The sequence below is a fragment of the Pungitius pungitius genome, chromosome 13, assembly GCF_949316345.1.
Source record: "Pungitius pungitius chromosome 13, fPunPun2.1, whole genome shotgun sequence".
Lineage (NCBI taxonomy): Eukaryota > Metazoa > Chordata > Actinopteri > Perciformes > Gasterosteidae > Pungitius > Pungitius pungitius.
In genome coordinates, this window is record NC_084912.1 from 3,069,182 (window position 1) to 3,085,286 (window position 16,105).

The following is a 16,105-nucleotide window of genomic DNA, read 5'->3' on the forward strand; positions in this document are numbered from 1 at the left end:
TCGATTGCTGTGGCTCATCTATCTCTCGAAAAAACGACATTCTCAAAGCTTTAAATACATTTGCCAAAATAACTTAGATGGTTTAGCTAAACACTATGGCACACCTGCAAAAGGTCATATCTCTCCCAAAACAGACAACTCATCAGTCACAACGAATTCCTTTTCTCATACAAACAGTCAGTGCCCCCAAAATGAAAAGTCCTTTTGTCATTGTTTACAGTTTTTCTCCATTGCTTTGGCTCAATTCTTGAAACAGAAATTACATTCTCAAAGCTCTTAATGCATTTGGTAAAATAGCCTATATGGTTCAGCACAACTACATAGATCACCTTCAAAAGGTCATATCTCACCCAAAACAGTTAACTCAAGCTTCAAAACCAAATCGTTTTCTCATAAAAATAGTCAGTGCCCCCAAAATGAAAACTTCCTTCTCGATTGCTGTGGCTCATCTATCTCTCGAAAAAACGACATTCTCAAAGCTTTAAATACATTTGCCAAAATAACCTAGCTGGTTTAGCAAAACACTATGGCACACCTGCAAAAGGTCATATCTCTCCCAAAACAGACAACTCATCAGTCACAACGAATTCCTTTTCTCATACAAACAGTCAGTGCCCCCAAAATGAAAAGTCCTTTTGTCATTGTTTAAACACTGCAGGTCAAAATGTTTAGTTGTTTTGTCACTATGGCAGAGGACCATTGAAATCCCTCATGTCCACCAGTCTTAGCCCAGTCCTTCATTGACAATGGTTACTGTACTGGTTTTTTTGTCTAGCTAACAGAATAAAATAGGATTTTAGGGTAAGATTAGCCTCCAAGGTTTGACATCACACATTGCACTCATACTACCGGAAATTGTAATTGCAATTATCATTCACAAACATAAAATAACTTCCATACATCAAAGTAAAAAGCAGCATAATATACTGTAAAAGAAACACAGAAACAAAAACCAATGTAAATTATATGCATCCTACAGTGCTGTAAATAAAGCTGGTCAAAGAATAGATAAAATAAAGTTCTAGTTTCACCTGACTGTCAATTGTTGTAATACTGTGAATTTATCAAATGTTATTCATGGTATAATGTTCTTGAGTAATTTTGACAATTGAACAGACTATTGTGCATGTGATGACTTATACAATGAAAATACGCTGAGACGTTTTGGAGCAAAAAACAATTAGACTGAGAATCAACAATCAGTTTAGATCAACAAGATCTATTCACTTGGAAATTGTGCTAAACGTAGGCTACATGTACTTAATCATTTGCAAAGATGTACTGAGACATTGAGACATGTACTTAGACATTTACAATTTAACCAAATGAATGAGAAATTCAATTCTGTATTGAGAAATTGCTAAGTTGTTTGGAGGTTTGTCCATGTTGTTTTGAGAATGTCATTTCTGTTTCAAAAAATGAGCCAAACCAATGGAGAAAAACTGTAAACACTGCAGGTCAAAATGTTTAGTTGTTTTGTCACTATGGCAGAGGACCATTGAAATCCCTCATGTCCACCAGTCTTAGCCCAGTCCTTCATTGACAATGGTTACTGTACTGTTTTTTTTGTCTAGCTAACAGAATAAAAAAGGATTTTAGGGTAAGATTAGCCTCCAAGGTTTGACATCACACATTGCACTCATACTACCGGAAATTGTAATTGCAATTATCATTCACAAACATAAAATAACTTCCATCCATCAAAGTAAAAAGCAGCATAATATACTGTAAAATAAACACAGAAACAAAAACCAATGTAAATTATATGCATACTACAGTGCTGTAAATAAAGCCGGTCAAAGAATAGATAAAATAAAGTTCTAGTTTCACCTGACTGTCAATTGTTGTAATACTGTGAATTTATCAAATGTTATTCATGGTATTATGTTCTTGAGTAATTTTGACAATTGAACAGACTATTGTGCATGTGATGACTTATACAATGAAAATACGCTGAGACGTTTTGGAGCGAAAAACAATTAGACTGAGAATCAACAATCAGTTTAGATCAACAAGATCTATTCACTTGGAAATTGTGCTAAACGTAGGCTACATGTACTTAATCATTTGCAAAGATGTACTGAGACATTGAGACATGTACTTAGACATTTACAATTTAACCAAATGAATGAGAAATTCAATTCTGTATTGAGAAATTGCTAAGTTGTTTGGAGGTTTGTCCATGTTGTTTTGAGAATGTCATTTCTGTTTCAAAAAATGAGCCAAACCAATAGAGAAAAACTGTAATAGGTCTATCTTTGTTGAGTAGAAATATACAATAAATATTGGTGGAATAACAATTCAATAGAGGGTCCGTGGCTTAGTTGGTCAAAGCGCCTGTTTCGTAAACAGGAGATCCTGGGTTCAAATCCCAGCGGTGCCTAGACCACTTTGGTTTGTTAACTTTTTCTTAATAGTTCTATCTTTGTTGAGAAGAAATATACAATATATATTGGTGGAATAACAAGTCAATAGAGGCTCCGTGGCTTAGTTGGTCAAAGTGCCTGTCTAGTAAACAGGAGATCCTGGGTTCGAATCCCAGCGGTGCCTAGACCCCTGTGGTTGTCTGCTTTTTCTTAATAGTTCTATCTTTGTTGAGAAGAAATATACAATATATATTGGTGGAATAACAAGTCAATAGAGGCTCCGTGGCTTAGTTGGTCAAAGTGCCTGTCTAGTAAACAGGAGATCCTGGGTTCAAATCCCAGCGGTGCCTAGACCCCTGTGGTTGTCTGCATTTTCTTAATAGTTCTATCTTTGTTGAGTAGAAATATACAATATATATTGTTGAAATAACAAGTCAATAGAGGCTCTGTGGCTTAGTTGGTCAAAGTGCCTGTCTAGTAAACAGGAGATCCTGGGTTCAAATCCCAGCGGTGCCTAGACCACTTTGGTTTGTTAACTTTTTCTTAATAGTTCTATCTTTGTTGAGAAGAAATATACAATATATATTGGTGGAATAACAAGTCAATAGAGGCTCCGTGGCTTAGTTGGTCAAAGTGCCTGTCTAGTAAACAGGAGATCCTGGGTTCGAATCCCAGCGGTGCCTTAACCTCTGAACTTGTCCTTTTCATTTCAATGATTCCACCTTTAATACATATCAAATTATACTTTTGTGAATTCCAATTTTTTAAATTTAGCAATACTAAAGGTTTTCTTTAGATTATGATCCCTGACAAGGGCTCTGTGGCTTAGTTGGTCAAAGCGCCTGTTTCGTAAACAGGAGATCCTGGGTTCAAATCCCAGCGGGGCCTTCCTTCCTTATAGCAAACATTAGGATTCCAAAATGCCACATCTATGACTGAGAATGCCAGTTATTGGAAAAAGACTACTTGTCAAAAGGTCTGTCTTGAAACAAAGGGATCTTGTTCAAATCCCAGCGGTACCTTGTAGCTGTAAGCATTTTCTTAATAATTCCAACTTTGCTGTATTGAATCAAACAATATATATTGCTGGAAATACAACCAAATAGAGGCTCCGTGGCTTAGTTGGTCAAAGTGCCTGTCTTGTAAACAGGAGATCCTGGGTTCAAATCCCAGCGGTGCCTTAACCCCTGTGGTTGTCTACATTTTCTAAATATTTCCAACTTTCTCAACAATAATTCAACAATATATATTGGTGGAAAAACATGTCAAGAGAGGCGCTGTGGCTTAGTTGGTCAAAGTGCCTGTCTAGTAAACAGGAGATCCTGGGTTCAAATCCCAGCGGTGCCTAGACCGCTGTGGTTGTCTGCTTTTTCTTAATAGTTCTATCTTTGTTGAGTAGAAATATACAATATATATTGGTGGAATAACAAGTCAATAGAGGCTCCGTGGCTTAGTTGGTCAAAGTGCCTGTCTAGTAAACAGGAGATCCTGGGTTCAAATCCCAGCGGTGCCTAGACCCCTGTGGTTGTCTGCTTTTTCTAAATTATTCCAACTTTGTTGAGTAGAAATGAACAATATATATTGGTTGAAAAACAAGGAAATAGAGGCGCTGTGGCTTAGTTGGTCAAAGTGCCTGTCTTGTAAACAGGAGATCCTGTGTTCGAATCCCAGCGGTGCCTAGACCCTGTGGTTGCCTGCTATTTCTTAATAGTTCTATCTTTGTTGAGTAGAAATATACAATATATATTGGTGGAATAACAAGTCAATAGAGGCTCCGTGGCTTAGTTGGTCAAAGTGCCTGTCTAGTAAACAGGAGATCCTGGGTTCGAATCCCAGCGGTGCCTAGACCCCTGTGGTTGTCTGCTTTTTCTTAATAGGTCTATCTTTGTTGAGTAGAAATATACAATATATATTGGTGGAATAACAATTCAATAGAGGCTCCGTGGCTTAGTTGGTCAAAGCGCCTGTTTCGTAAACAGGCGATCCTGGGTTCAAATCCCAGCGGGGCCTTCCTTCCTTATAGCAAACATTAGGATTCCAAAATGCCACATCTATGACTGAGAATGCCAGTTATTGGAAAAAGACTACTTGTCAAAAGGTCTGTCTTGAAACAAAGGGATCTTGTTCAAATCCCAGCGGTACCTTGTAGCTGTAAGCATTTTCTTAATAATTCCAACTTTGCTGTATTGAATCAAACAATATATATTGCTGGAAATACAACCAAATAGAGGCTCCGTGGCTTAGTTGGTCAAAGTGCCTGTCTTGTAAACAGGAGATCCTGGGTTCAAATCCCAGCGGTGCCTTAACCCCTGTGGTTGTCTACATTTTCTAAATATTTCCAACTTTCTCAACAATAGTTCAACAATATATATTGGTGGAAAAACATGTCAAGAGAGGCGCTGTGGCTTAGTTGGTCAAAGTGCCTGTCTAGTAAACAGGAGATCCTGGGTTCAAATCCCAGCGGTGCCTAGACCGCTGTGGTTGTCTGCTTTTTCTTAATAGTTCTATCTTTGTTGAGTAGAAATATACAATATATATTGGTGGAATAACAAGTCAATAGAGGCTCCGTGGCTTAGTTGGTCAAAGTGCCTGTCTAGTAAACAGGAGATCCTGGGTTCAAATCCCAGCGGTGCCTAGACCCCTGTGGTTGTCTGCTTTTTCTAAATTATTCCAACTTTGTTGAGTAGAAATGAACAATATATATTGGTGGAAAAACAAGGAAATAGAGGCGCTCTGGCTTAGTTGGTCAAAGTGCCTGTCTTGTAAACAGGAGATCCTGTGTTCGAATCCCAGCGGTGCCTAGACCCTGTGGTTGTCTGCTATTTCTTAATAGTTCTATCTTTGTTGAGTAGAAATATACAATATATATTGGTGGAATAACAAGTCAATAGAGGCTCCGTGGCTTAGTTGGTCAAAGTGCCTGTCTAGTAAACAGGAGATCCTGGGTTCGAATCCCAGCGGTGCCTAGACCCCTGTGGTTGTCTGCTTTTTCTTAATAGGTCTATCTTTGTTGAGTAGAAATATACAATAAATATTGGTGGAATAACAATTCAATAGAGGCTCCGTGGCTTAGTTGGTCAAAGCGCCTGTTTCGTAAACAGGAGATCCTGGGTTCAAATCCCAGCGGTGCCTAGACCACTTTGGTTTGTTAACTTTTTCTTAATAGTTCTATCTTTGTTGAGAAGAAATATACAATATATATTGGTGGAATAACAAGTCAATAGAGGCTCCGTGGCTTAGTTGGTCAAAGTGCCTGTCTAGTAAACAGGAGATCCTGGGTTCAAATCCCAGCGGTGCCTAGACCCCTGTGGTTGTCTGCATTTTCTTAATAGTTCTATCTTTGTTGAGTAGAAATATACAATATATATTGTTGAAATAACAAGTCAATAGAGGCTCTGTGGCTTAGTTGGTCAAATTGCCTGTCTAGTAAACAGTAGATCCTGGGTTCAAATCCCAGCGGTGCCTAGACCACTTTGGTTTGTTAACTTTTTCTTAATAGTTCTATCTTTGTTGAGAAGAAATATACAATATATATTGGTGGAATAACAAGTCAATAGAGGCTCCGTGGCTTAGTTGGTCAAAGTGCCTGTCTAGTAAACAGGAGATCCTGGGTTTGAATCCCAGCGGTGCCTAGACCCCTGTGGTTGTCTGCTTTTTCTTAATAGTTCTATCTTTGTTGAGTAGAAATATACAATATATATTGGTGGAATAACAAGTCAATAAAGGCTCTGTGGCTTAGTTGGTCAAAGCGCCTGTTTCGTAAACAGGAGATCCTGGGTTCAAATCCCAGCGGTGCCTAGACCCCTTTGGTTTGTTAACTTTTTCTTAATAGTTCTATCTTTGTTGAGTAGAAATATACAATATATATTGGTGGAATACCAAGTCAATAGAGGCTCCGTGGCTTAGTTGGTCAAAGTGCCTGTCTTGTAAACAGGAGATCCTGGGTTCGAATCCCAGCGGTGCCTTAACCTCTGAACTTGTCCTTTTCATTTCAATGATTCCACCTTTAATACATATCAAATTATACTTTTGTGAATTCCAATTTTTTAAATTTAGCAATACTAAAGGTTTTCTTTAGATTATGATCCCTGACAAGGGCTCTGTGGCTTAGTTGGTCAAAGCGCCTGTTTCGTAAACAGGAGATCCTGGGTTCAAATCCCAGCGGGGCCTTCCTTCCTTATAGCAAACATTAGGATTCCAAAATGCCACATCTATGACTGAGAATGCCAGTTATTGGAAAAAGACTACTTGTCAAAAGGTCTGTCTTGAAACAAAGGGATCTTGTTCAAATCCCAGCGGTACCTTGTAGCTGTAAGCATTTTCTTAATAATTCCAACTTTGCTGTATTGAATCAAACAATATATATTGCTGGAAATACAACCAAATAGAGGCTCCGTGGCTTAGTTGGTCAAAGTGCCTGTCTTGTAAACAGGAGATCCTGGGTTCAAATCCCAGCGGTGCCTTAACCCCTGTGGTTGTCTACATTTTCTAAATATTTCCAACTTTCTCAACAATAATTCAACAATATATATTGGTGGAAAAACATGTCAAGAGAGGCGCTGTGGCTTAGTTGGTCAAAGTGCCTGTCTAGTAAACAGGAGATCCTGGGTTCAAATCCCAGCGGTGCCTAGACCGCTGTGGTTGTCTGCTTTTTCTTAATAGTTCTATCTTTGTTGAGTAGAAATATACAATATATATTGGTGGAATAACAAGTCAATAGAGGCTCCGTGGCTTAGTTGGTCAAAGTGCCTGTCTAGTAAACAGGAGATCCTGGGTTCAAATCCCAGCGGTGCCTAGACCCCTGTGGTTGTCTGCTTTTTCTAAATTATTCCAACTTTGTTGAGTAGAAATGAACAATATATATTGGTTGAAAAACAAGGAAATAGAGGCGCTGTGGCTTAGTTGGTCAAAGTGCCTGTCTTGTAAACAGGAGATCCTGTGTTCGAATCCCAGCGGTGCCTAGACCCTGTGGTTGCCTGCTATTTCTTAATAGTTCTATCTTTGTTGAGTAGAAATATACAATATATATTGGTGGAATAACAAGTCAATAGAGGCTCCGTGGCTTAGTTGGTCAAAGTGCCTGTCTAGTAAACAGGAGATCCTGGGTTCGAATCCCAGCGGTGCCTAGACCCCTGTGGTTGTCTGCTTTTTCTTAATAGGTCTATCTTTGTTGAGTAGAAATATACAATATATATTGGTGGAATAACAATTCAATAGAGGCTCCGTGGCTTAGTTGGTCAAAGCGCCTGTTTCGTAAACAGGCGATCCTGGGTTCGAATCCCAGCGGTGCCTAGACCCCTGTGGTTGTCTGCTTTTTCTTACAGTTTTTCTCCATTGCTTTGGCTCAATTCTTGAAACAGAAATTACATTCTCAAAGCTCTTAATGCATTTGGTAAAATAGCTTATATGGTTCAGCACAACTACATAGATCACCTTCAAAAGGTCATATCTCACCCAAAACAGTTAACTCAAGCTTCAAAACCAAATCATTTTCTCATAAAGATAGTCAGTGCCCCCAATTGAAAACTTCCTTCTCGATTGCTGTGGCTCATCTATCTCTCGAAAAAACGACATTCTCAAAGCTTTAAATACATTTGCCAAAATAACTTAGATGGTTTAGCTAAACACTATGGCACACCTGCAAAAGGTCATATCTCTCCCAAAACAGACAACTCATCAGTCACAACGAATTCCTTTTCTCATACAAACAGTCAGTGCCCCCAAAATGAAAAGTCCTTTTGTCATTGTTTACAGTTTTTCTCCATTGCTTTGGCTCAATTCTTGAAACAGAAATTACATTCTCAAAGCTCTTAATGCATTTGGTAAAATAGCCTATATGGTTCAGCACAACTACATAGATCACCTTCAAAAGGTCATATCTCACCCAAAACAGTTAACTCAAGCTTCAAAACCAAATCGTTTTCTCATAAAAATAGTCAGTGCCCCCAAAATGAAAACTTCCTTCTCGATTGCTGTGGCTCATCTATCTCTCGAAAAAACGACATTCTCAAAGCTTTAAATACATTTGCCAAAATAACCTAGCTGGTTTAGCAAAACACTATGGCACACCTGCAAAAGGTCATATCTCTCCCAAAACAGACAACTCATCAGTCACAACGAATTCCTTTTCTCATACAAACAGTCAGTGCCCCCAAAATGAAAAGTCCTTTTGTCATTGTTTAAACACTGCAGGTCAAAATGTTTAGTTGTTTTGTCACTATGGCAGAGGACCATTGAAATCCCTCATGTCCACCAGTCTTAGCCCAGTCCTTCATTGACAATGGTTACTGTACTGGTTTTTTTGTCTAGCTAACAGAATAAAATAGGATTTTAGGGTAAGATTAGCCTCCAAGGTTTGACATCACACATTGCACTCATACTACCGGAAATTGTAATTGCAATTATCATTCACAAACATAAAATAACTTCCATACATCAAAGTAAAAAGCAGCATAATATACTGTAAAAGAAACACAGAAACAAAAACCAATGTAAATTATATGCATCCTACAGTGCTGTAAATAAAGCTGGTCAAAGAATAGATAAAATAAAGTTCTAGTTTCACCTGACTGTCAATTGTTGTAATACTGTGAATTTATCAAATGTTATTCATGGTATAATGTTCTTGAGTAATTTTGACAATTGAACAGACTATTGTGCATGTGATGACTTATACAATGAAAATACGCTGAGACGTTTTGGAGCAAAAAACAATTAGACTGAGAATCAACAATCAGTTTAGATCAACAAGATCTATTCACTTGGAAATTGTGCTAAACGTAGGCTACATGTACTTAATCATTTGCAAAGATGTACTGAGACATTGAGACATGTACTTAGACATTTACAATTTAACCAAATGAATGAGAAATTCAATTCTGTATTGAGAAATTGCTAAGTTGTTTGGAGGTTTGTCCATGTTGTTTTGAGAATGTCATTTCTGTTTCAAAAAATGAGCCAAACCAATGGAGAAAAACTGTAAACACTGCAGGTCAAAATGTTTAGTTGTTTTGTCACTATGGCAGAGGACCATTGAAATCCCTCATGTCCACCAGTCTTAGCCCAGTCCTTCATTGACAATGGTTACTGTACTGTTTTTTTTGTCTAGCTAACAGAATAAAAAAGGATTTTAGGGTAAGATTAGCCTCCAAGGTTTGACATCACACATTGCACTCATACTACCGGAAATTGTAATTGCAATTATCATTCACAAACATAAAATAACTTCCATCCATCAAAGTAAAAAGCAGCATAATATACTGTAAAATAAACACAGAAACAAAAACCAATGTAAATTATATGCATACTACAGTGCTGTAAATAAAGCCGGTCAAAGAATAGATAAAATAAAGTTCTAGTTTCACCTGACTGTCAATTGTTGTAATACTGTGAATTTATCAAATGTTATTCATGGTATTATGTTCTTGAGTAATTTTGACAATTGAACAGACTATTGTGCATGTGATGACTTATACAATGAAAATACGCTGAGACGTTTTGGAGCGAAAAACAATTAGACTGAGAATCAACAATCAGTTTAGATCAACAAGATCTATTCACTTGGAAATTGTGCTAAACGTAGGCTACATGTACTTAATCATTTGCAAAGATGTACTGAGACATTGAGACATGTACTTAGACATTTACAATTTAACCAAATGAATGAGAAATTCAATTCTGTATTGAGAAATTGCTAAGTTGTTTGGAGGTTTGTCCATGTTGTTTTGAGAATGTCATTTCTGTTTCAAAAAATGAGCCAAACCAATAGAGAAAAACTGTAATAGGTCTATCTTTGTTGAGTAGAAATATACAATAAATATTGGTGGAATAACAATTCAATAGAGGCTCCGTGGCTTAGTTGGTCAAAGCGCCTGTTTCGTAAACAGGAGATCCTGGGTTCAAATCCCAGCGGTGCCTAGACCACTTTGGTTTGTTAACTTTTTCTTAATAGTTCTATCTTTGTTGAGAAGAAATATACAATATATATTGGTGGAATAACAAGTCAATAGAGGCTCCGTGGCTTAGTTGGTCAAAGTGCCTGTCTAGTAAACAGGAGATCCTGGGTTCAAATCCCAGCGGTGCCTAGACCCCTGTGGTTGTCTGCATTTTCTTAATAGTTCTATCTTTGTTGAGTAGAAATATACAATATATATTGTTGAAATAACAAGTCAATAGAGGCTCTGTGGCTTAGTTGGTCAAAGTGCCTGTCTAGTAAACAGGAGATCCTGGGTTCAAATCCCAGCGGTGCCTAGACCACTTTGGTTTGTTAACTTTTTCTTAATAGTTCTATCTTTGTTGAGAAGAAATATACAATATATATTGGTGGAATAACAAGTCAATAGAGGCTCCGTGGCTTAGTTGGTCAAAGTGCCTGTCTAGTAAACAGGAGATCCTGGGTTTGAATCCCAGCGGTGCCTAGACCCCTGTGGTTGTCTGCTTTTTCTTAATAGTTCTATCTTTGTTGAGTAGAAATATACAATATATATTGGTGGAATAACAAGTCAATAAAGGCTCTGTGGCTTAGTTGGTCAAAGCGCCTGTTTCGTAAACATGAGATCCTGGGTTCAAATCCCAGCGGTGCCTAGACCCCTTTGGTTTGTTAACTTTTTCTTAATAGTTCTATCTTTGTTGAGTAGAAATATACAATATATATTGGTGGAATACCAAGTCAATAGAGGCTCCGTGGCTTAGTTGGTCAAAGTGCCTGTCTTGTAAACAGGAGATCCTGGGTTCGAATCCCAGCGGTGCCTTAACCTCTGAACTTGTCCTTTTCATTTCAATGATTCCACCTTTAATACATATCAAATTATACTTTTGTGAATTCCAATTTTTTAAATTTAGCAATACTAAAGGTTTTCTTTAGATTATGATCCCTGACAAGGGCTCTGTGGCTTAGTTGGTCAAAGCGCCTGTTTCGTAAACAGGAGATCCTGGGTTCAAATCCCAGCGGGGCCTTCCTTCCTTATAGCAAACATTAGGATTCCAAAATGCCACATCTATGACTGAGAATGCCAGTTATTGGAAAAAGACTACTTGTCAAAAGGTCTGTCTTGAAACAAAGGGATCTTGTTCAAATCCCAGCGGTACCTTGTAGCTGTAAGCATTTTCTTAATAATTCCAACTTTGCTGTATTGAATCAAACAATATATATTGCTGGAAATACAACCAAATAGAGGCTCCGTGGCTTAGTTGGTCAAAGTGCCTGTCTTGTAAACAGGAGATCCTGGGTTCAAATCCCAGCGGTGCCTTAACCCCTGTGGTTGTCTACATTTTCTAAATATTTCCAACTTTCTCAACAATAATTCAACAATATATATTGGTGGAAAAACATGTCAAGAGAGGCGCTGTGGCTTAGTTGGTCAAAGTGCCTGTCTAGTAAACAGGAGATCCTGGGTTCAAATCCCAGCGGTGCCTAGACCGCTGTGGTTGTCTGCTTTTTCTTAATAGTTCTATCTTTGTTGAGTAGAAATATACAATATATATTGGTGGAATAACAAGTCAATAGAGGCTCCGTGGCTTAGTTGGTCAAAGTGCCTGTCTAGTAAACAGGAGATCCTGGGTTCAAATCCCAGCGGTGCCTAGACCCCTGTGGTTGTCTGCTTTTTCTAAATTATTCCAACTTTGTTGAGTAGAAATGAACAATATATATTGGTTGAAAAACAAGGAAATAGAGGCGCTGTGGCTTAGTTGGTCAAAGTGCCTGTCTTGTAAACAGGAGATCCTGTGTTCGAATCCCAGCGGTGCCTAGACCCTGTGGTTGCCTGCTATTTCTTAATAGTTCTATCTTTGTTGAGTAGAAATATACAATATATATTGGTGGAATAACAAGTCAATAGAGGCTCCGTGGCTTAGTTGGTCAAAGTGCCTGTCTAGTAAACAGGAGATCCTGGGTTCGAATCCCAGCGGTGCCTAGACCCCTGTGGTTGTCTGCTTTTTCTTAATAGGTCTATCTTTGTTGAGTAGAAATATACAATATATATTGGTGGAATAACAATTCAATAGAGGCTCCGTGGCTTAGTTGGTCAAAGCGCCTGTTTCGTAAACAGGCGATCCTGGGTTCAAATCCCAGCGGGGCCTTCCTTCCTTATAGCAAACATTAGGATTCCAAAATGCCACATCTATGACTGAGAATGCCAGTTATTGGAAAAAGACTACTTGTCAAAAGGTCTGTCTTGAAACAAAGGGATCTTGTTCAAATCCCAGCGGTACCTTGTAGCTGTAAGCATTTTCTTAATAATTCCAACTTTGCTGTATTGAATCAAACAATATATATTGCTGGAAATACAACCAAATAGAGGCTCCGTGGCTTAGTTGGTCAAAGTGCCTGTCTTGTAAACAGGAGATCCTGGGTTCAAATCCCAGCGGTGCCTTAACCCCTGTGGTTGTCTACATTTTCTAAATATTTCCAACTTTCTCAACAATAGTTCAACAATATATATTGGTGGAAAAACATGTCAAGAGAGGTGCTGTGGCTTAGTTGGTCAAAGTGCCTGTCTAGTAAACAGGAGATCCTGGGTTCAAATCCCAGCGGTGCCTAGACCGCTGTGGTTGTCTGCTTTTTCTTAATAGTTCTATCTTTGTTGAGTAGAAATATACAATATATATTGGTGGAATAACAAGTCAATAGAGGCTCCGTGGCTTAGTTGGTCAAAGTGCCTGTCTAGTAAACAGGAGATCCTGGGTTCAAATCCCAGCGGTGCCTAGACCCCTGTGGTTGTCTGCTTTTTCTAAATTATTCCAACTTTGTTGAGTAGAAATGAACAATATATATTGGTGGAAAAACAAGGAAATAGAGGCGCTGTGGCTTAGTTGGTCAAAGTGCCTGTCTTGTAAACAGGAGATCCTGTGTTCGAATCCCAGCGGTGCCTAGACCCTGTGGTTGTCTGCTATTTCTTAATAGTTCTATCTTTGTTGAGTAGAAATATACAATATATATTGGTGGAATAACAAGTCAATAGAGGCTCCGTGGCTTAGTTGGTCAAAGTGCCTGTCTAGTAAACAGGAGATCCTGGGTTCGAATCCCAGCGGTGCCTAGACCCCTGTGGTTGTCTGCTTTTTCTTAATAGGTCTATCTTTGTTGAGTAGAAATATACAATAAATATTGGTGGAATAACAATTCAATAGAGGCTCCGTGGCTTAGTTGGTCAAAGCGCCTGTTTCGTAAACAGGAGTTCCTGGGTTCAAATCCCAGCGGTGCCTAGACCACTTTGGTTTGTTAACTTTTTCTTAATAGTTCTATCTTTGTTGAGAAGAAATATACAATATATATTGGTGGAATAACAAGTCAATAGAGGCTCCGTGGCTTAGTTGGTCAAAGTGCCTGTCTAGTAAACAGGAGATCCTGGGTTCAAATCCCAGCGGTGCCTAGACCCCTGTGGTTGTCTGCATTTTCTTAATAGTTCTATCTTTGTTGAGTAGAAATATACAATATATATTGTTGAAATAACAAGTCAATAGAGGCTCTGTGGCTTAGTTGGTCAAAGTGCCTGTCTAGTAAACAGGAGATCCTGGGTTCAAATCCCAGCGGTGCCTAGACCACTTTGGTTTGTTAACTTTTTCTTAATAGTTCTATCTTTGTTGAGAAGAAATATACAATATATATTGGTGGAATAACAAGTCAATAGAGGCTCCGTGGCTTAGTTGGTCAAAGTGCCTGTCTAGTAAACAGGAGATCCTGGGTTTGAATCCCAGCGGTGCCTAGACCCCTGTGGTTGTCTGCTTTTTCTTAATAGTTCTATCTTTGTTGAGTAGAAATATACAATATATATTGGTGGAATAACAAGTCAATAAAGGCTCTGTGGCTTAGTTGGTCAAAGCGCCTGTTTCGTAAACAGGAGATCCTGGGTTCAAATCCCAGCGGTGCCTAGACCCCTTTGGTTTGTTAACTTTTTCTTAATAGTTCTATCTTTGTTGAGTAGAAATATACAATATTTATTGGTGGAATACCAAGTCAATAGAGGCTCCGTGGCTTAGTTGGTCAAAGTGCCTGTCTTGTAAACAGGAGATCCTGGGTTCGAATCCCAGCGGTGCCTTAACCTCTGAACTTGTCCTTTTCATTTCAATGATTCCACCTTTAATACATATCAAATTATACTTTTGTGAATTCCAATTTTTTAAATTTAGCAATACTAAAGGTTTTCTTTAGATTATGATCCCTGACAAGGGCTCTGTGGCTTAGTTGGTCAAAGCGCCTGTTTCGTAAACAGGAGATCCTGGGTTCAAATCCCAGCGGGGCCTTCCTTCCTTATAGCAAACATTAGGATTCCAAAATGCCACATCTATGACTGAGAATGCCAGTTATTGGAAAAAGACTACTTGTCAAAAGGTCTGTCTTGAAACAAAGGGATCTTGTTCAAATCCCAGCGGTACCTTGTAGCTGTAAGCATTTTCTTAATAATTCCAACTTTGCTGTATTGAATCAAACAATATATATTGCTGGAAATACAACCAAATAGAGGCTCCGTGGCTTAGTTGGTCAAAGTGCCTGTCTTGTAAACAGGAGATCCTGGGTTCAAATCCCAGCGGTGCCTTAACCCCTGTGGTTGTCTACATTTTCTAAATATTTCCAACTTTCTCAACAATAATTCAACAATATATATTGGTGGAAAAACATGTCAAGAGAGGCGCTGTGGCTTAGTTGGTCAAAGTGCCTGTCTAGTAAACAGGAGATCCTGGGTTCAAATCCCAGCGGTGCCTAGACCGCTGTGGTTGTCTGCTTTTTCTTAATAGTTCTATCTTTGTTGAGTAGAAATATACAATATATATTGGTGGAATAACAAGTCAATAGAGGCTCCGTGGCTTAGTTGGTCAAAGTGCCTGTCTAGTAAACAGGAGATCCTGGGTTCAAATCCCAGCAGTGCCTAGACCCCTGTGGTTGTCTGCTTTTTCTAAATTATTCCAACTTTGTTGAGTAGAAATGAACAATATATATTGGTTGAAAAACAAGGAAATAGAGGCGCTGTGGCTTAGTTGGTCAAAGTGCCTGTCTTGTAAACAGGAGATCCTGTGTTCGAATCCCAGCGGTGCCTAGACCCTGTGGTTGTCTGCTATTTCTTAATAGTTCTATCTTTGTTGAGTAGAAATATACAATATATATTGGTGGAATAACAAGTCAATAGAGGCTCCGTGGCTTAGTTGGTCAAAGTGCCTGTCTAGTAAACAGGAGATCCTGGGTTCGAATCCCAGCGGTGCCTAGACCCCTGTGGTTGTCTGCTATTTCTTAATAGTTCTATCTTTGTTGAGTAGAAATATACAATATATATTGGTGGAATAACAAGTCAATAGAGGCTCCGTGGCTTAGTTGGTCAAAGTGCCTGTCTAGTAAACAGGAGATCCTGGGTTCGAATCCCAGCGGTGCCTAGACCCCTGTGGTTGTCTGCTTTTTCTTACAGTTTTTCTCCATTGCTTTGGCTCAATTCTTGAAACAGAAATTACATTCTCAAAGCTCTTAATGCATTTGGTAAAATAGCTTATATGGTTCAGCACAACTACATAGATCACCTTCAAAAGGTCATATCTCACCCAAAACAGTTAACTCAAGCTTCAAAACCAAATCATTTTCTCATAAAGATAGTCAGTGCCCCCAATTGAAAACTTCCTTCTCGATTGCTGTGGCTCATCTATCTCTCGAAAAAACGACATTCTCAAAGCTTTAAATACATTTGCCAAAATAACTTAGATGGTTTAGCTAAACACTATGGCACACCTGCAAAAGGTCATATCTCTCCCAAAACAGACAA

The 16,105-nt window shown here is 38.7% G+C and overlaps 60 non-coding genes across 60 annotated transcripts; all 60 read left to right on the top strand.

The window, feature by feature from the left end:
• Positions 1–2,309: 2,309 nt before the first annotated feature.
• On the top strand, positions 2,310–2,383 carry trnat-cgu (transfer RNA threonine (anticodon CGU)). The gene has a single exon. It is a non-coding gene; the product is annotated as a tRNA-Thr (tRNA).
• A 93-nt stretch (positions 2,384–2,476) lies between these two features.
• trnat-agu (transfer RNA threonine (anticodon AGU)) lies at positions 2,477–2,550 on the top strand. The gene has a single exon. It is a non-coding gene; the product is annotated as a tRNA-Thr (tRNA).
• A 92-nt stretch (positions 2,551–2,642) lies between these two features.
• trnat-agu (transfer RNA threonine (anticodon AGU)) lies at positions 2,643–2,716 on the top strand. The gene has a single exon. It is a non-coding gene; the product is annotated as a tRNA-Thr (tRNA).
• A 92-nt stretch (positions 2,717–2,808) lies between these two features.
• Positions 2,809–2,882, top strand: trnat-agu (transfer RNA threonine (anticodon AGU)). The gene has a single exon. It is a non-coding gene; the product is annotated as a tRNA-Thr (tRNA).
• Positions 2,883–2,975: 93 nt separating this feature from the next.
• Positions 2,976–3,049, top strand: trnat-agu (transfer RNA threonine (anticodon AGU)). The gene has a single exon. It is a non-coding gene; the product is annotated as a tRNA-Thr (tRNA).
• A 131-nt stretch (positions 3,050–3,180) lies between these two features.
• On the top strand, positions 3,181–3,254 carry trnat-cgu (transfer RNA threonine (anticodon CGU)). Its single transcript has one exon. It is a non-coding gene; the product is annotated as a tRNA-Thr (tRNA).
• A 219-nt stretch (positions 3,255–3,473) lies between these two features.
• Positions 3,474–3,547, top strand: trnat-ugu (transfer RNA threonine (anticodon UGU)). Its single transcript has one exon. It is a non-coding gene; the product is annotated as a tRNA-Thr (tRNA).
• Positions 3,548–3,639: 92 nt separating this feature from the next.
• On the top strand, positions 3,640–3,713 carry trnat-agu (transfer RNA threonine (anticodon AGU)). The gene has a single exon. It is a non-coding gene; the product is annotated as a tRNA-Thr (tRNA).
• Positions 3,714–3,805: 92 nt separating this feature from the next.
• trnat-agu (transfer RNA threonine (anticodon AGU)) lies at positions 3,806–3,879 on the top strand. The gene has a single exon. It is a non-coding gene; the product is annotated as a tRNA-Thr (tRNA).
• Positions 3,880–3,971: 92 nt separating this feature from the next.
• On the top strand, positions 3,972–4,045 carry trnat-ugu (transfer RNA threonine (anticodon UGU)). Its single transcript has one exon. It is a non-coding gene; the product is annotated as a tRNA-Thr (tRNA).
• A 91-nt stretch (positions 4,046–4,136) lies between these two features.
• On the top strand, positions 4,137–4,210 carry trnat-agu (transfer RNA threonine (anticodon AGU)). Its single transcript has one exon. It is a non-coding gene; the product is annotated as a tRNA-Thr (tRNA).
• Positions 4,211–4,302: 92 nt separating this feature from the next.
• trnat-cgu (transfer RNA threonine (anticodon CGU)) lies at positions 4,303–4,376 on the top strand. The gene has a single exon. It is a non-coding gene; the product is annotated as a tRNA-Thr (tRNA).
• A 219-nt stretch (positions 4,377–4,595) lies between these two features.
• Positions 4,596–4,669, top strand: trnat-ugu (transfer RNA threonine (anticodon UGU)). Its single transcript has one exon. It is a non-coding gene; the product is annotated as a tRNA-Thr (tRNA).
• A 92-nt stretch (positions 4,670–4,761) lies between these two features.
• Positions 4,762–4,835, top strand: trnat-agu (transfer RNA threonine (anticodon AGU)). The gene has a single exon. It is a non-coding gene; the product is annotated as a tRNA-Thr (tRNA).
• A 92-nt stretch (positions 4,836–4,927) lies between these two features.
• On the top strand, positions 4,928–5,001 carry trnat-agu (transfer RNA threonine (anticodon AGU)). Its single transcript has one exon. It is a non-coding gene; the product is annotated as a tRNA-Thr (tRNA).
• Positions 5,002–5,093: 92 nt separating this feature from the next.
• On the top strand, positions 5,094–5,167 carry trnat-ugu (transfer RNA threonine (anticodon UGU)). The gene has a single exon. It is a non-coding gene; the product is annotated as a tRNA-Thr (tRNA).
• Positions 5,168–5,258: 91 nt separating this feature from the next.
• Positions 5,259–5,332, top strand: trnat-agu (transfer RNA threonine (anticodon AGU)). The gene has a single exon. It is a non-coding gene; the product is annotated as a tRNA-Thr (tRNA).
• A 92-nt stretch (positions 5,333–5,424) lies between these two features.
• trnat-cgu (transfer RNA threonine (anticodon CGU)) lies at positions 5,425–5,498 on the top strand. The gene has a single exon. It is a non-coding gene; the product is annotated as a tRNA-Thr (tRNA).
• A 93-nt stretch (positions 5,499–5,591) lies between these two features.
• On the top strand, positions 5,592–5,665 carry trnat-agu (transfer RNA threonine (anticodon AGU)). The gene has a single exon. It is a non-coding gene; the product is annotated as a tRNA-Thr (tRNA).
• Positions 5,666–5,924: 259 nt separating this feature from the next.
• On the top strand, positions 5,925–5,998 carry trnat-agu (transfer RNA threonine (anticodon AGU)). The gene has a single exon. It is a non-coding gene; the product is annotated as a tRNA-Thr (tRNA).
• A 92-nt stretch (positions 5,999–6,090) lies between these two features.
• On the top strand, positions 6,091–6,164 carry trnat-cgu (transfer RNA threonine (anticodon CGU)). Its single transcript has one exon. It is a non-coding gene; the product is annotated as a tRNA-Thr (tRNA).
• Positions 6,165–6,257: 93 nt separating this feature from the next.
• Positions 6,258–6,331, top strand: trnat-ugu (transfer RNA threonine (anticodon UGU)). The gene has a single exon. It is a non-coding gene; the product is annotated as a tRNA-Thr (tRNA).
• Positions 6,332–6,462: 131 nt separating this feature from the next.
• Positions 6,463–6,536, top strand: trnat-cgu (transfer RNA threonine (anticodon CGU)). The gene has a single exon. It is a non-coding gene; the product is annotated as a tRNA-Thr (tRNA).
• Positions 6,537–6,755: 219 nt separating this feature from the next.
• On the top strand, positions 6,756–6,829 carry trnat-ugu (transfer RNA threonine (anticodon UGU)). Its single transcript has one exon. It is a non-coding gene; the product is annotated as a tRNA-Thr (tRNA).
• Positions 6,830–6,921: 92 nt separating this feature from the next.
• On the top strand, positions 6,922–6,995 carry trnat-agu (transfer RNA threonine (anticodon AGU)). The gene has a single exon. It is a non-coding gene; the product is annotated as a tRNA-Thr (tRNA).
• Positions 6,996–7,087: 92 nt separating this feature from the next.
• On the top strand, positions 7,088–7,161 carry trnat-agu (transfer RNA threonine (anticodon AGU)). Its single transcript has one exon. It is a non-coding gene; the product is annotated as a tRNA-Thr (tRNA).
• Positions 7,162–7,253: 92 nt separating this feature from the next.
• On the top strand, positions 7,254–7,327 carry trnat-ugu (transfer RNA threonine (anticodon UGU)). Its single transcript has one exon. It is a non-coding gene; the product is annotated as a tRNA-Thr (tRNA).
• Positions 7,328–7,418: 91 nt separating this feature from the next.
• trnat-agu (transfer RNA threonine (anticodon AGU)) lies at positions 7,419–7,492 on the top strand. Its single transcript has one exon. It is a non-coding gene; the product is annotated as a tRNA-Thr (tRNA).
• A 92-nt stretch (positions 7,493–7,584) lies between these two features.
• trnat-cgu (transfer RNA threonine (anticodon CGU)) lies at positions 7,585–7,658 on the top strand. Its single transcript has one exon. It is a non-coding gene; the product is annotated as a tRNA-Thr (tRNA).
• A 2,551-nt stretch (positions 7,659–10,209) lies between these two features.
• On the top strand, positions 10,210–10,283 carry trnat-cgu (transfer RNA threonine (anticodon CGU)). The gene has a single exon. It is a non-coding gene; the product is annotated as a tRNA-Thr (tRNA).
• Positions 10,284–10,376: 93 nt separating this feature from the next.
• trnat-agu (transfer RNA threonine (anticodon AGU)) lies at positions 10,377–10,450 on the top strand. Its single transcript has one exon. It is a non-coding gene; the product is annotated as a tRNA-Thr (tRNA).
• Positions 10,451–10,542: 92 nt separating this feature from the next.
• On the top strand, positions 10,543–10,616 carry trnat-agu (transfer RNA threonine (anticodon AGU)). Its single transcript has one exon. It is a non-coding gene; the product is annotated as a tRNA-Thr (tRNA).
• A 93-nt stretch (positions 10,617–10,709) lies between these two features.
• Positions 10,710–10,783, top strand: trnat-agu (transfer RNA threonine (anticodon AGU)). Its single transcript has one exon. It is a non-coding gene; the product is annotated as a tRNA-Thr (tRNA).
• Positions 10,784–10,875: 92 nt separating this feature from the next.
• trnat-cgu (transfer RNA threonine (anticodon CGU)) lies at positions 10,876–10,949 on the top strand. The gene has a single exon. It is a non-coding gene; the product is annotated as a tRNA-Thr (tRNA).
• A 93-nt stretch (positions 10,950–11,042) lies between these two features.
• Positions 11,043–11,116, top strand: trnat-ugu (transfer RNA threonine (anticodon UGU)). The gene has a single exon. It is a non-coding gene; the product is annotated as a tRNA-Thr (tRNA).
• Positions 11,117–11,247: 131 nt separating this feature from the next.
• trnat-cgu (transfer RNA threonine (anticodon CGU)) lies at positions 11,248–11,321 on the top strand. Its single transcript has one exon. It is a non-coding gene; the product is annotated as a tRNA-Thr (tRNA).
• A 219-nt stretch (positions 11,322–11,540) lies between these two features.
• Positions 11,541–11,614, top strand: trnat-ugu (transfer RNA threonine (anticodon UGU)). The gene has a single exon. It is a non-coding gene; the product is annotated as a tRNA-Thr (tRNA).
• A 92-nt stretch (positions 11,615–11,706) lies between these two features.
• trnat-agu (transfer RNA threonine (anticodon AGU)) lies at positions 11,707–11,780 on the top strand. The gene has a single exon. It is a non-coding gene; the product is annotated as a tRNA-Thr (tRNA).
• Positions 11,781–11,872: 92 nt separating this feature from the next.
• Positions 11,873–11,946, top strand: trnat-agu (transfer RNA threonine (anticodon AGU)). Its single transcript has one exon. It is a non-coding gene; the product is annotated as a tRNA-Thr (tRNA).
• Positions 11,947–12,038: 92 nt separating this feature from the next.
• Positions 12,039–12,112, top strand: trnat-ugu (transfer RNA threonine (anticodon UGU)). The gene has a single exon. It is a non-coding gene; the product is annotated as a tRNA-Thr (tRNA).
• A 91-nt stretch (positions 12,113–12,203) lies between these two features.
• Positions 12,204–12,277, top strand: trnat-agu (transfer RNA threonine (anticodon AGU)). The gene has a single exon. It is a non-coding gene; the product is annotated as a tRNA-Thr (tRNA).
• Positions 12,278–12,369: 92 nt separating this feature from the next.
• Positions 12,370–12,443, top strand: trnat-cgu (transfer RNA threonine (anticodon CGU)). Its single transcript has one exon. It is a non-coding gene; the product is annotated as a tRNA-Thr (tRNA).
• Positions 12,444–12,662: 219 nt separating this feature from the next.
• Positions 12,663–12,736, top strand: trnat-ugu (transfer RNA threonine (anticodon UGU)). The gene has a single exon. It is a non-coding gene; the product is annotated as a tRNA-Thr (tRNA).
• Positions 12,737–12,828: 92 nt separating this feature from the next.
• Positions 12,829–12,902, top strand: trnat-agu (transfer RNA threonine (anticodon AGU)). Its single transcript has one exon. It is a non-coding gene; the product is annotated as a tRNA-Thr (tRNA).
• Positions 12,903–12,994: 92 nt separating this feature from the next.
• Positions 12,995–13,068, top strand: trnat-agu (transfer RNA threonine (anticodon AGU)). The gene has a single exon. It is a non-coding gene; the product is annotated as a tRNA-Thr (tRNA).
• Positions 13,069–13,160: 92 nt separating this feature from the next.
• trnat-ugu (transfer RNA threonine (anticodon UGU)) lies at positions 13,161–13,234 on the top strand. The gene has a single exon. It is a non-coding gene; the product is annotated as a tRNA-Thr (tRNA).
• A 91-nt stretch (positions 13,235–13,325) lies between these two features.
• Positions 13,326–13,399, top strand: trnat-agu (transfer RNA threonine (anticodon AGU)). The gene has a single exon. It is a non-coding gene; the product is annotated as a tRNA-Thr (tRNA).
• A 92-nt stretch (positions 13,400–13,491) lies between these two features.
• trnat-cgu (transfer RNA threonine (anticodon CGU)) lies at positions 13,492–13,565 on the top strand. Its single transcript has one exon. It is a non-coding gene; the product is annotated as a tRNA-Thr (tRNA).
• Positions 13,566–13,658: 93 nt separating this feature from the next.
• On the top strand, positions 13,659–13,732 carry trnat-agu (transfer RNA threonine (anticodon AGU)). The gene has a single exon. It is a non-coding gene; the product is annotated as a tRNA-Thr (tRNA).
• Positions 13,733–13,824: 92 nt separating this feature from the next.
• trnat-agu (transfer RNA threonine (anticodon AGU)) lies at positions 13,825–13,898 on the top strand. Its single transcript has one exon. It is a non-coding gene; the product is annotated as a tRNA-Thr (tRNA).
• A 93-nt stretch (positions 13,899–13,991) lies between these two features.
• trnat-agu (transfer RNA threonine (anticodon AGU)) lies at positions 13,992–14,065 on the top strand. The gene has a single exon. It is a non-coding gene; the product is annotated as a tRNA-Thr (tRNA).
• Positions 14,066–14,157: 92 nt separating this feature from the next.
• trnat-cgu (transfer RNA threonine (anticodon CGU)) lies at positions 14,158–14,231 on the top strand. The gene has a single exon. It is a non-coding gene; the product is annotated as a tRNA-Thr (tRNA).
• A 93-nt stretch (positions 14,232–14,324) lies between these two features.
• trnat-ugu (transfer RNA threonine (anticodon UGU)) lies at positions 14,325–14,398 on the top strand. Its single transcript has one exon. It is a non-coding gene; the product is annotated as a tRNA-Thr (tRNA).
• A 131-nt stretch (positions 14,399–14,529) lies between these two features.
• On the top strand, positions 14,530–14,603 carry trnat-cgu (transfer RNA threonine (anticodon CGU)). The gene has a single exon. It is a non-coding gene; the product is annotated as a tRNA-Thr (tRNA).
• A 219-nt stretch (positions 14,604–14,822) lies between these two features.
• On the top strand, positions 14,823–14,896 carry trnat-ugu (transfer RNA threonine (anticodon UGU)). Its single transcript has one exon. It is a non-coding gene; the product is annotated as a tRNA-Thr (tRNA).
• A 92-nt stretch (positions 14,897–14,988) lies between these two features.
• Positions 14,989–15,062, top strand: trnat-agu (transfer RNA threonine (anticodon AGU)). The gene has a single exon. It is a non-coding gene; the product is annotated as a tRNA-Thr (tRNA).
• Positions 15,063–15,154: 92 nt separating this feature from the next.
• trnat-agu (transfer RNA threonine (anticodon AGU)) lies at positions 15,155–15,228 on the top strand. The gene has a single exon. It is a non-coding gene; the product is annotated as a tRNA-Thr (tRNA).
• Positions 15,229–15,320: 92 nt separating this feature from the next.
• trnat-ugu (transfer RNA threonine (anticodon UGU)) lies at positions 15,321–15,394 on the top strand. Its single transcript has one exon. It is a non-coding gene; the product is annotated as a tRNA-Thr (tRNA).
• A 91-nt stretch (positions 15,395–15,485) lies between these two features.
• trnat-agu (transfer RNA threonine (anticodon AGU)) lies at positions 15,486–15,559 on the top strand. Its single transcript has one exon. It is a non-coding gene; the product is annotated as a tRNA-Thr (tRNA).
• A 92-nt stretch (positions 15,560–15,651) lies between these two features.
• trnat-agu (transfer RNA threonine (anticodon AGU)) lies at positions 15,652–15,725 on the top strand. Its single transcript has one exon. It is a non-coding gene; the product is annotated as a tRNA-Thr (tRNA).
• Positions 15,726–16,105: the final 380 nt, after the last annotated feature.